At 37.5% G+C, this 12,692-nt stretch overlaps 1 protein-coding gene across 1 annotated transcript in view; it reads right to left on the bottom strand.

Moving 5' to 3' along the window:
• Positions 1–9,921: 9,921 nt before the first annotated feature.
• Positions 9,922–12,692, bottom strand: part of veph1 (ventricular zone expressed PH domain-containing 1) — a 250,025-nt gene continuing 247,254 nt past the window's right edge. The window contains exon 18 of the mRNA XM_043703007.1: positions 9,922–12,555. The gene's annotated coding sequence lies outside the window, so the exon portion shown is untranslated. The remainder of the gene's footprint in view (positions 12,556–12,692) is intronic.

The following is a 12,692-nucleotide window of genomic DNA, read 5'->3' as shown; positions in this document are numbered from 1 at the left end:
TTAAGACAACGTAGAACAGTAAAACCAATTCTGTTAAGTTAATCGGCTAGCAGGAATTCAAATTGAACTTCTATAAAGATAGCAAAAGCAAAATCTTAAATTGTTCCTTCAAACCAACATTGTACCTAAAAGTTAATTGCCTCATCAAAATCTAACAAGGTGCAAAAGCAGCTTGGCAGAACGCCTGTCTCAGTGCACCAACACTCTGTTCAAATAAAACAAAAGACAAAGAAACAGCTAGGGACTGGCAATAAATGCTGGCCCAAGGATATGCATGTCCCACAAGCGAATCAAGACAAAAATATGTAACTTCAGGTTTCAGATTTGTTTTTCAGCGCTTGGTTATTTGACTATTCACTAGGAGACTCTTAACCTCAGTTCAATCAAGATTTATTTTAAATTCGACCGCAAATTTGTTTTTTCACTTTTGTTTGAATTATTTCTGAAGAGTAGGAGTTGCACAATCAGGGAAAAGAGCTCTGCAAATGCAATGTCAGTCAGCTGCTATACCTCACTGGGACACACTCAAAATCAAGCTTAACTATGTTCCAGTAAAAAATCACACAACACCAGGTTATAGAGCAACAGGTTTATTTGGAAGCACTAGCTTTTGGAGTGCTGATTCTTAATCTTATTCTCCACAACCACCTGATGATGGAGCAGTGCTCAGAAAGGTAGTGCTTCCAAATAAACCTGTTGGACTATAACCTGGTGTTGTGTGATTTTTAGCTTTGTACACCCCAGTCCAACACTGACGTCTCCAAATCATAACTATTTCACAGTTGTCACAAATGTTAACAATATTAACAAAGTTTACATAATTCCTCAACTTACCTGTCTTTTAGATCCAGGTATCTGTACTTGATGAGAATGACAATTTATTACAAAATAATTCTAACTACAGAAAAAAAATTAACACAGAACTCTACCAGTAAGTTTCTAACTCACTTATAAAACTCTATACCACACACATACAGACAGACACAAAAAATGGCTGTTATTGGTAGAGGGAAAGATGTGGAAGGCAGTTAAGTGGGACATCCTTTTACTGATCAGAAGCAGCTTCTCCAGACACATTCACTTGCCTGCAGGTGAGATAAAGTGACTGACTGGTTCACTCTTATGATGATATCTGACTTATTAATTAAAAGTCATCATTTACTGTAACTTACTGAGATATTTGATAGTCACAGGTGAGGTGCCGGAAGACTGGAGGTTGGCAAACATGGTGCCACTGTTTAAGAAGGGCAGTAAAGACAAGCCAGGGAACTATAGACCGGTGAGCCTGACCTCGGTGGTGGGCAAGTTGTTGGAGGGAATCCTGAGGGACAGGATGTATATGTATTTGGAAAAGCAAGGAATGATTCGGTATAGTCAACATGGCTTTGTGCATGGGAAATCATGTCTCACAAACTTGATTGAGTAAATGATTTGGATGCGAGCATAAGAGGTACAGTTTGCAGATGACACCAAAATTGGAGGTGTAGTGGACAGCGAAGACGGTTACCTCAGATTACAACAGGATCTGGACCAGATGGGCCAATGGGCTGAGAGATGGCAGATGGAGTTTAGTTCAGATAAATGAGAAGTGCTGCATTTTAGGAAAGCAAATCTTAGCAGAACTTATACACTTAATGGTAAGGTCCTAGGGACCTGAACAAAGAGACCTTGGAGTGCAGGTTCATAGCTCCTTGAAAATGGAATTGCAGGTGGATAGGATAGTGAAGAAGGTTTTTGGTATGCTTTCCTTTATTGGTCAGAGTATTGAGTACAGGAGTTGGGAGGTCATGTTGCGGCTGTACAGGACATTGGTTAGGCCACTGTTGGAATATTGCATGCAATTCTGGTCTCCTTCGTATCGGAAAGATGTTGTGAAACTTGAAAGGGTTCAGAAAAGATTGATAAGGATGATGCCAGGGTTGGAGGATCTGAGCTATAGGGAGAGGCTGAACAAGCTGGGGCTGTTTTCCATAGGGAGAGGCTGAACAGGCTGGGGCTGTTTTCCCTGGAGCGTCGGAGGCTGACGGGTGACCTTATAGAGGATTACAAAATTATGAGGAGCATGGATAGGATAAATAGGCAAAGTCTTTTCCTTGGTGTCGGTGAGTTCAGAACTAGAAGGCATAGGTTTAGGGTGAGAGGGGAAAGGTATAAAAGAGACCTCAGGGGCAACTTTTTCACGCAGAGGGTGGTACGTGTATGGGAATGAGTTGCAAGAGGAAGTGATGGAGGCTGGTAATTTGCAACATTTAAGAGGCATTTGGATGGGTATATGAATAGGAAGGGTTTGGAGGGATATGGTCTGGGTGCTGGTAGGTGGGACTAGATTGGGTTGGTATATCTGGTCGGTATGGATGTGTTGGATCAAAGGGTCTGTTTCCATGCTGTACATCTCTATGACTCTATGATGAGAGGAAACAAACTGGATATCTTCATTCTGCAGAAGAGTTTCTTTATTTCTGGAGGTCTAACTGGCTCTGGCCATTTTGTTCATACCTACAAGTTGTTCAGCTACCTGGGAGGTAATCACCTGACAGGTTAGAGACTTAAACAGTAGAGTTATATGTCAAGCTAGAATTTGTTTGTAATAGATAGTCATTCTTATTAATTACAGAAACCTGGTCTGTGCTTTCTGTCAAGGGGGTAGGGAGAAGGTCAGCACTCCACAGATCAATCAGCTATATGTTGCTGGTTGAACCTCCTTTGCATAAATTCCCTGGAGGCCAGTCTATCTGCAACTAAACATCTGCCACAACTGTTCAACCAATGACGTAAACAGAACTTAAATTAAATATTATCAGTTTGTTTTCAAGAAGTGCAGCAATCCTTCCACAATCTTTGGTTTTTAAAATACTCCCTTTTCTATTTCAGTCCACAGTGACTAATATATAAAAAGTAAAATCTTTATACGTCTTTACTGGAAATGGACCCGCAACTGCAAAATGTATCTACTATCAATCATGTTGATGAGGAAAAGACATACATTCTGTAATTTCTACAAGACCTTGCATTCCAAAAACATCCATTTGAGTCTGTCTATACCTCATTGATGGAGGAGGTTAAGAAAATGCTATCTAAATGCAAGCACTTCCTTCTTACAGACAAAAGGAGTGGATTGGAGGCAGAGGGAAGAAATTTACGTATTTTACCTGGGTGTAAACACTTTTGTCATGTTTCCATCTTGTCAGTCTAATCGGAGTTAGAGAATAGCGTATAATGGTTCTTTTCCTTCCATTCCCATGTCATTACATTTGCTGTCAGACCTTGGTCTATTGTTGACCCCTTCCTATTTCCCATCTACATGCTGTACCACAATGAAATCATCTGAAAGTTTCTATACATAAAAACATTAATGACAGCATTCAGTTCTCACAATTAACACTTTCAACCCAACTACTGTCTCTAAACTGTCTGACTGAAATTGCCTCCAACTAAGTAATAAAGGATCTGAACTATTGCCTTTAGACACCACCATACTCTCTGTTCTCCAGCCAAGCTCCATCATCTTCCTCGCAATTGCTCAGCCAGATTGTTTGCTGCCTTGTCAGTGAAATGACTGTTTGACCACTTATCTACAAAACCACTGATCTACAACACCACTGATCTACAACACCACTGACACCATCAATTTCCATTTCTCAAACATCATTTGACTCAACTCTGCCTCAGCCCACCTGCTGTTGCAAGCCCCTGGTCTTGCCTTTGTTACCTCAAATCTTGACTCTTCCAAGGCATTCCTGGCCAGCATTTCCTCTGATTTTCTAACCATCTGAATGAAGCCTGTCCATGGCAGTGACGTTTGGATCCATGTGCACAGAACATTGCAGCAACTGCACATGCATACTGCTTGGAGGGAATGTAGCTCCGAGCCGACCTCTCAAATTTTGTCTTATGTAACTTTGAGTTGATCCAATACTCCACAGCCTTTGTCCTAACTTACATCTACTCCTGCTCATCGATCACTTGTTTTTGCTAAATGCACATTGACTATTAAGCTGTGCCTCAATTTAAAAACTGAGTTGCGGATTCTAAGAGATTTTTGCACAATTATTATTATTACTTGGTGCTCTATTATTACTTAACTAATCCTTCTTGAATAAATGCTGTTATATTACCCACTTTCCCTCACATAATTTGCTTATTTAAGGACAGTCAAAAAACGTGCCAAAGCTTCTGTTAACTCTTTTTTGATTTCTTTCAGCAGCCTCAGGCTTAGTGACTTATCCACTAAGTCCCATTCATCTACATGCCTTTTGTTCATGTTATCATGTTAAGCTGTCCAGTGTAAGCCATTGAAGTACTGTTTATCAATCTAGTGTCGAACTCCTTAAATGCATGTTACAAAATCTTAAATACAATTCTATCTTTGTCAGAGAATATGAATGTTATTTTTGGCTCTTTTCCCAACCTTTCTTGAAGTTGTTCTACCCATTCTGTACAGTCGATCATCCTTATTCCAGCGAGCAAACACATTTGCAACTTACAATTATTGCTCAATGCTTCACTGTCCACCTCAGACCCGTCTGACATTATTTTATTTCTGCACCTGAGAACTCCATGTCCTCTGCTGCCAAGATTCTAAGCTTTGGAAATTCATCCACTTCTCTACCTGTCTTAAGCTACTCCTTGAAAATGATCTATGATCAAGTATTTGGTCATCCGACTTCTGGAAATTTGGCATGTCCATAAGGACCTTCACTAACTTTTACAGACGTACCATAGAAAACATTCTATTTGGGTGCATAATGGCCTGGTATGACAACTACTCTGCTCAGGACCATAAGAAACTACAGAAGGTTGTGTGCATAGCCCAGACCATCACAGAAGCCAACATCCCATCCATGGACTCTACTTACATTGCTCACTGCCACAGAAAGGCTGCCAACATCAAAGACCCCTCCAAGCCTGGTAACGCGGTCTTCCAACTTCTTCCATCAGGCGGACGATACAGAAGCTTGAACACATGCACCAAGAAGTACGGCTTCTTCCCTGATGTTATTAGACTGCTGAATGGATTCTCTAACTTTGAGTAATGCTCAAAATCACACAGCACCAAGTTATAATCCAACAGGTTTATTTGGAAGTACAAGCTTTTGAAGCACTGCTCCTTCATCAGGTAGCTGGGGGTGGGGTGGAGGGACAGGGCAGAATCATAGGACACAGAATTTATAGTAAAAAATTAAAGTGTCATATAACTGATGTGGTGCATTGAACAAACCTAAATTGCTGTTAAGTCTTAATCATTTACAATGGGTTGCAGGTTTCGATTCATTAATATGTAAATCCCAGAGCGTCTTTCAAGTCACATTCCTGAGATAACTTAAGGTTTTATTAAACAAAAGTGACATTTCAGGACAGACAATGTATTAAAGGTGTAAGGTTAGAGTCTGTCTGTAATCGAACCTTGAGTCGGACTTTGGTTCTATTTCCAAAGTAGGAATTTATAAAATGTCACATGGACTGACTGCCTACAGATTGTGTGCTTTTTGCACAAAATAGAATGTATCTGCAAATACAAATCTGCAAATGCAAATTCACCACATAGACTTGGGGGTGTGCGTGTGTGTGCACGCACATGCATGTATGTGGAAGAGAGGGAGTGTGTGTATACTTGATAGAGCGTGACGGAGTATATGCCTGTGAGAAGGTACATGCACACACACTCACTCCCTCCCTCACATGCTTGCATACATATACACACATTATATATATCTGTGGGTGAATTTGCATTGCAGATACATTCTATTTGACCTTGCTACTGCTGATCTTGCTTCTGTGCACCTCCTGTTCAGCCGTAACCTTGTATGTCTTTCACTCTGTCTAAGCATCCTATGATCTGTATGCCCTTGTTTGCTATGATTTGCCTATACTGCTCGTAAAACAAAGCTTTTCATTGTACTTAGTTACATGTAAATACAATAAATCAAATCAAATTATTTGACATTGAGATTTATGAAGAGGATGGATCTTGTGGAAATTTGGAGCTCAGCATATATGTGGAAGTTACCCATAACAATGTAAATAATCTCACTGAGGGGTGTTACGTAGGTCAGGAAGTGGAAAGAACCAAGGTTAAACACTTACTGACTCCAAGAGCTGCTTGTGTATAGGTGGTCAGAAAAGTCATTGGTGGAGTTGTGCTGGTTGTACATGATCAGGTGAGCTGGAATCACGTGGTGGACTTCCCAACAGCTGAACAATCAAAATAATTGTTGAAGGAAACTTGCTAAAAAGTAACGACGACATGACTTTAGCCATTTTCAGTCTTAGGCAGATGTCAGACTGAAACGACAGGAATGGCATCTCCCAGGAGAGATGGGCACTGAAGTGGACGGTGATAAAATATTCAAATACATCAGATGAAAAATAACCTCACTAAAAGTTGTGTTTATGTATTCATATTTGGTAGCAGTTACTTGAAAACAACATTAATTTTATCAACCATGTTTTAATCAAGTTATTTCTACTAGCTCTGAAGTGAAATTTACCAGCATTGTATTGAGATAGAAGTGAGAGTTCCTTTGACAAAGAAATGATTGTTCTTTCTTTAAGTAGGTCAGTGTGAAACATACCTCATCTCTGCCTGTTTCCCTTCATTCCAACTCAGAAGAGTGTTTTTATTATGTATGGCAGTAGTTTTAGAATTCCTTCTTTCATATAAAAGGATACATCACAAAGAGGAACTTGAGTCAATGATGTAAATAAACTCAAAATTCTGTTGTTTACCAAGTACAGCTACTGTAGTAATTTTTTTTATTGAATTTCACAGTGAAAATGATGATCTTTGGGATCTGTTTGATAGACTTACAAATAATAGACCTTTAGAAGTTATACGTGCATTCCAGAGACTGTGCCACGCTGGGGGAGAAGGAATCTCTCTGGGGGTCTGAAGTAACAAATAAATTAGAACATTACAGCATTTATATTTTATTACTGTGCAGTTCCACAATTGCAAAACCAGGACAGTGTTGACCCATTTCAAATATAATTCATTACTGTAATATAAATATCAAGGGAACAATATTCAGTCCAATAAATGACTAAGTTGGCATTGATGTCAGAAAGTAAAAAGTGATCAACGTAGGAAAAGAACATTGGGGTATATTTCTGGAGACAATCCGCTCCAAATCATTTGTTATTTGGCTGGATGACATACAACTAAAACATTAACTTCCTCATTTATTTCTTTCTGGAAATCTTGTGACTATATGAAATAGTACATTAGTACATTTGAGGAATTAAAAAGGCTGGCGAGTTATTCACGGATAAAAGGTTTTTGGTAGACAGTCGATGTCAGGATGCAATTAAGGCCCACAAGTTCTAAAAACCCTGGTCCCAACTGATAAATCTGGATGAATATTTTACTTCTTGTTAGATCTTTGTTCTACAAAGGATCTGAAATGAATTACTTCCAGTGTTCTGTTCTAAGAGGATATCATAATTACTGTTAATTTAAAAAATAGTTGACAGGGTGGTTTGTTTGAGAAATGGGGACCTGAAACAGTCCTTATTTCAGGTTTTAGTGTTAGTCTCAGGTTGACAGACGGAAATAATAAATATTTACCATCTTACTTGATGAACAGCTCATAACCAATATTTTCGAAAATATTCAATCTCTTTTCTGACAATGAACTGTCAAAACCTAAAACTGTTTCAGACGCCTAAAAAGGCACTGTAGCTTTTGCAACATAAGTTATGTTTAGATGTAGAGATTCCAAGGAGGGCAACATCAAAAATATTAGGTAGCATGCTTACATCATTGCACAACAACAAATTTTTTGAATTTGAATTAGGGAATTTTATTATAAATATTACTCTGCACTTCCACCTTCCCAATGGAAAAAGCAGTTTAATAATTCGCACTGTATTTCACCTCATATAATGTTAATAGGATTCAAATAGGCTGAAGAAGTGAATGTGCAAACATTACATATATCTGGGTAGTCACAAATGAAAAATCTTCCATGAACCAGTATAATTGAACAATGTAATGGAGGGTACTCTTTCCTATGAAAAATGTACATTCATTTTAAGCTTGGAACCAAGTGCAGTATTATTAATAAAATTAAAAGTAAGCTTGTAACAAAAAGGCAATCCTCCACCTACAGTGTTCAGATATTAAAATATTCCATAAAAATAATTTATAAAGTATGGGAACAATTTCATAGTTTTTTAATAAGTAAAACATTTTTAAAATTAAATAACTTTTAAAACATGCCTTCTGATGTCTGTTTTCTGGAAAAAAAAATGAATGCAATTTGAAAAGCCTTTTGGAGCCAGAGCAATTAGAGAACTGCTAAATTTTCAGGTCTGCGTTAAACATTTCCCAATCTTTTCTGTTACTTCAACCAATTCCATTCAGATTCTATTGATATAACTTATGGCAACAAAGTGGAAACACAACCTCAAGATGTTTGGATTGCTTATGGGAGTGATTAATGTCATTGACCCCAGGACGATGTTTGGAACAGATTTGCATTTGTAACTCCCAACCAGTACAAATAAATCAATGACTTTAGACAATCTGTTGTCAGATGACTTTGGAATGATGGTTCTTTTTTTCCTATATTGATTTTAATGCATATTTAAGTTTTACATTTATAAAAACAAGTAAAGTCAATGATATAAGCAATATGGTTCATATTAAATTTGATACAATTGGTAATGAAGATTATTTTACTGACAGTCAATGTTCTGGCCAATTCATACCTGAGGCTGTTATCTTTCAGAGTCATGTAACAAACCGGCAATGGACTAAATTTTCTATTAAATCAATGAAATGCTTTATATGAAAAAAAAATTTAAAAGCCCTAGGGCATATTACATTATACTTTATCAATTGAGCAATGTATAACTAACTGGGCAAGAAATGTTATGGTTGAACTACAATATATTACTAACTGGCTTTGTAAACTCCAAATATAATTTATGAAATTCATAAATCTCTATAATGACAACCCATCAGTAATGCTAATAATACTTGTCCATAAGCATCTGTGAGTAGCACACTGGGGTAAATTCATGCAATTTGCCATTGATAGCAGTAAATTACAAAGAATTCTAAAATCCTGAATTACCAATGCAAATATATTTTAAAGTTAACATCCCTCAAAGACAGTGTGATAATTCCAACATGATCTTATTATGGTCAAGGATTTGATGCTGAGTTTTTTTAAAGAGATGATTATATGTAAAGTTTTGAAAGGCAAATGCTTGTTGGGAAAGAACATTTACAAGCATGTTGCTAAGTGTATTTTCATATCCTGACCACAACACTGAAAGAACAGTATGTCATGAGGTAAGGAACCATTATTGAACCATGCCAATACTAACTTTCTTCAGTTATGACATTACTTTGTTTTGCACAGACACACACTATCAATCACACAGGCAGACATCACTGGTGTGATTCAAATTACAATCTTATTCAACCGCAAAAGTGACTTAAGTGAAGTTTAGCCAAGTACAATGTGGCTGTTAGAAAAACAAATGTTTGTATATAAATAAAATTTAAAAATCTACATTTACTTGACCTGTATTTTGTAAATCAAAGCACATGAGCACATTTCATCTAACATTTCTAAGATATTAAGCATAGCACTGATTTCTTATTAATCATACAATCCCGACAGTGCAGAAGCAGGCCATTCAGCCTATCAAGTGCACAATGATCCTGCAAAGAGCATCCCACCCAGAACCATCTACCCCACCAAACCTTATTTCTTGTAATCCTGCATTCCTCATGACTAATCCACCTAACCTATACTTCCCTGGGCACTATGGGAAACTTAGCATGGTCAATCCATCTAACCTGCATATCTTTGGACTGTGGGAGGAAACTGGATCACCCGGAAGGAACTCACACAGAAAGAAGGAGAACATGCAAACGCCACACAGATAGTCCCTCAAGGATGGAATTGAACCCAGATCCCTGATGCTGTCAGGCAGCAGAACTAACCACTGAGCCACCTCTGTGCTGCTTGGTTACTTCAATATTTCCTTCTTGGTTAGAAACATTGAAGAGAATGGGAGAACTTTAAGTACAAAAATATAATTTTTAGAAAACCTATTTTAAATTGGAAAATAAATGTTACAGAGCCTTGAAAACAAACAAACATCATCTAAGGGAAGAGGTTTTAGGAGAAAATGGATAGATACCACCTTGGTGGTGAATTAATTCATGAAGTCTACATAGAGGCATATAATGTAGAAAATAGGTGTTTAGGGAGACGATTTATAGCAGAAAAATTAGTATATTAATTTACTAGAATTGTTTTAGAAATGTGCATAGTTTGGTGGACCCATTTCCCTGCTTCCAACACTCCTCTTCCACTTGGACTCCATCTTCTAATCTCTTGTTTTCATTCGACCTGTTTATTGAGAACGGTCAACATTAAGGTTACCGTAATTTCTATATTTCTGCTCTATGTTTGCACAAGCGCCCTATCTTAGCCAAATCTTATCCATTATTCATGAGAGAAGTTGGAAAGACATTATCAGTAGTATATGGCTATATGATTTTAATCAATTCAGGTCCTGTGCTCACTCAAAATCCTCAGGCACATTTTCAGCAGAAGTCACTAGGGGCACTCTGGCTGAACTTCAATAGGGTTCAGCTTGCTCAGCCACATATGGCATAGCATTTTAGACTTTCTGATTAGTATAGCTCAATAATAAACAGGTAGTTCTCCTAGAGCACCATAGTTGCATTCCGGCAAAACTTCACTTCATAAAATATTGCTTAATAGAGAAAAATGGGGCTTATGGGAAAAATGGGGTTGGGACTGACCAGAAAAAAAATCACTCACAATCGCTCAAAATTCACCCAAAAGCCTAACACAGCCTGGATGAAGGTTTAAATCATATTTATTAATTAAACAAAAGTAAATTTAAGACATTACATTGAAAAAATATTGCTAATGCAGGGACAGCGGGTCATCATCATCACTACCTTCAGGTGCAGTTTTGGTTGCAGAAGTGGATGGCTGTGGTTGATTGTCTTCTGACTGTCTCTTGGGGGTTAGTTTCAATTGTGAGATATGGAGGTACAAGAACAAATTAGAAAGGCAAATGGTATGTATAAGTGTAATGCAGTCCTACAGGAAGTATACAGGAATTATACAAGAATATTCTTGTCTCAGAAGGAGAGCAATAAACATTCATTAGTTTAATTTTGAGATGAAGTTGCTCAGTGTGCAGTACTGTACCTCTCACATGCTCTGACAACAGCTGACATCGGTACATGCGCAGAACAAAGCTTGTGAAGAGATCGCCGCTGGAATCGCGCTATTGAGAACAGAGGTAAGTGTTCTCTAAAATACCATTGCCTATTTCTTCAGTGATATTACAGCTAAACCGTGCTGCTGAAACATTCTTTATACGAGAACTACCTGTGCCAGGGGATGCATCCAACTATTAAGCCATTCAAAACACAGAATGGAAGTTATAGATAAAAATAAACTTACTTAAAATTAAGTGAAGGTGAAATACACATTTATTAATAACTTTTTAATTCTTCTTACCATAATATGATAATAATAAAAGTACTCAAGGTGTCCCAGTAGCTTTATATCAGGTGATTTTCAGCTTCACATGGTTTAAGCTGAAATGTTTTTAATAAATATTGTTAGCAGTTAGAGAAGATATTGAGTTCCTGGGAAACAGCAGGGTTATACTCTGCTATTTAATGAAACTGAATCAGACAACAAAATACAAGTTTATATCCTAACTTTGGCTGTTGACCTCTCCTTCATTATTAAGGATTTTGTTTTGCTCTCAGCTAGGCTTGTAGCTATGAGAATAGTGGACAACTATCAGGAATGAGAAAGAAAAAAAGACTTGTTTCAGTATATCAAAGATTTACATTTACTGCAACTATGGCACCACACCCAACTCTCTTGACAGAAATATAATTGCAATAAAACGTATCTGAACTATATACAATAGTGATCTTCTCTCCTTAAATTGTTTATCATATGTTTTTGAGAAGCCCATTTCAAATTCTACCATTTAAAGAAGAGAACCCTATTAGTTAGAACTTATCTACTACTATACCATAATTTCAATTTTCCCCAAATCATTTAGTAACTGGAGTACTATTTTGAAGTGAATCACATCTATTGTAGCCAATTTACATGGAATAAAAACTATCAACAAGAAAGCAATGGATGAATCACGAGATTTGCTTGGATAACTTCCCCTTTGGGATTATAATATTGTCATATTTCAGAAGTCAGACTTCTTCAAATTTGAACCCACCTGAGCGCAGACCTCACTTAACAACTTATGGAGAAGATTATATTTCAGTTCTCAAGTGGCAACACAAATTATCTGAATAACTCTTCAGTGAGTCTTCAATTCACAAATTTCTGAATTGTAGTTCATCAAATAAACTAAGCTGAAGTTGCTGGGGAATTTCCTTGGGGTTGTTGCAGCTTAGTTCAGATACACTGCTGGATCTTGTTTACAATGTATTACTGGGGGATTCACTGCCTTTCAGGTGGATCAGGAAGATCTGATAAATCTGCAGTAGGGTTTCAGGAACATCTGGTAAATCTACAGGGGGAGAGATCCAGAACATCTGTTAAATCTACAGTGGAGGATCAGGAACGTCTGAGTAATCTACAGTGGGGGATTGGGAATGTCTAATAAATCTACTTTGGGGGATCTGGAGGAGCTCAAAAGAAATTCCT

Source organism: Chiloscyllium plagiosum, chromosome 13 (genome assembly GCF_004010195.1).
Source record: "Chiloscyllium plagiosum isolate BGI_BamShark_2017 chromosome 13, ASM401019v2, whole genome shotgun sequence".
NCBI lineage: Eukaryota > Metazoa > Chordata > Chondrichthyes > Orectolobiformes > Hemiscylliidae > Chiloscyllium > Chiloscyllium plagiosum.
The sequence above is the reverse complement of the archived record's forward strand: the minus strand, read 5'-3'. Positions and strand labels throughout refer to the sequence as shown.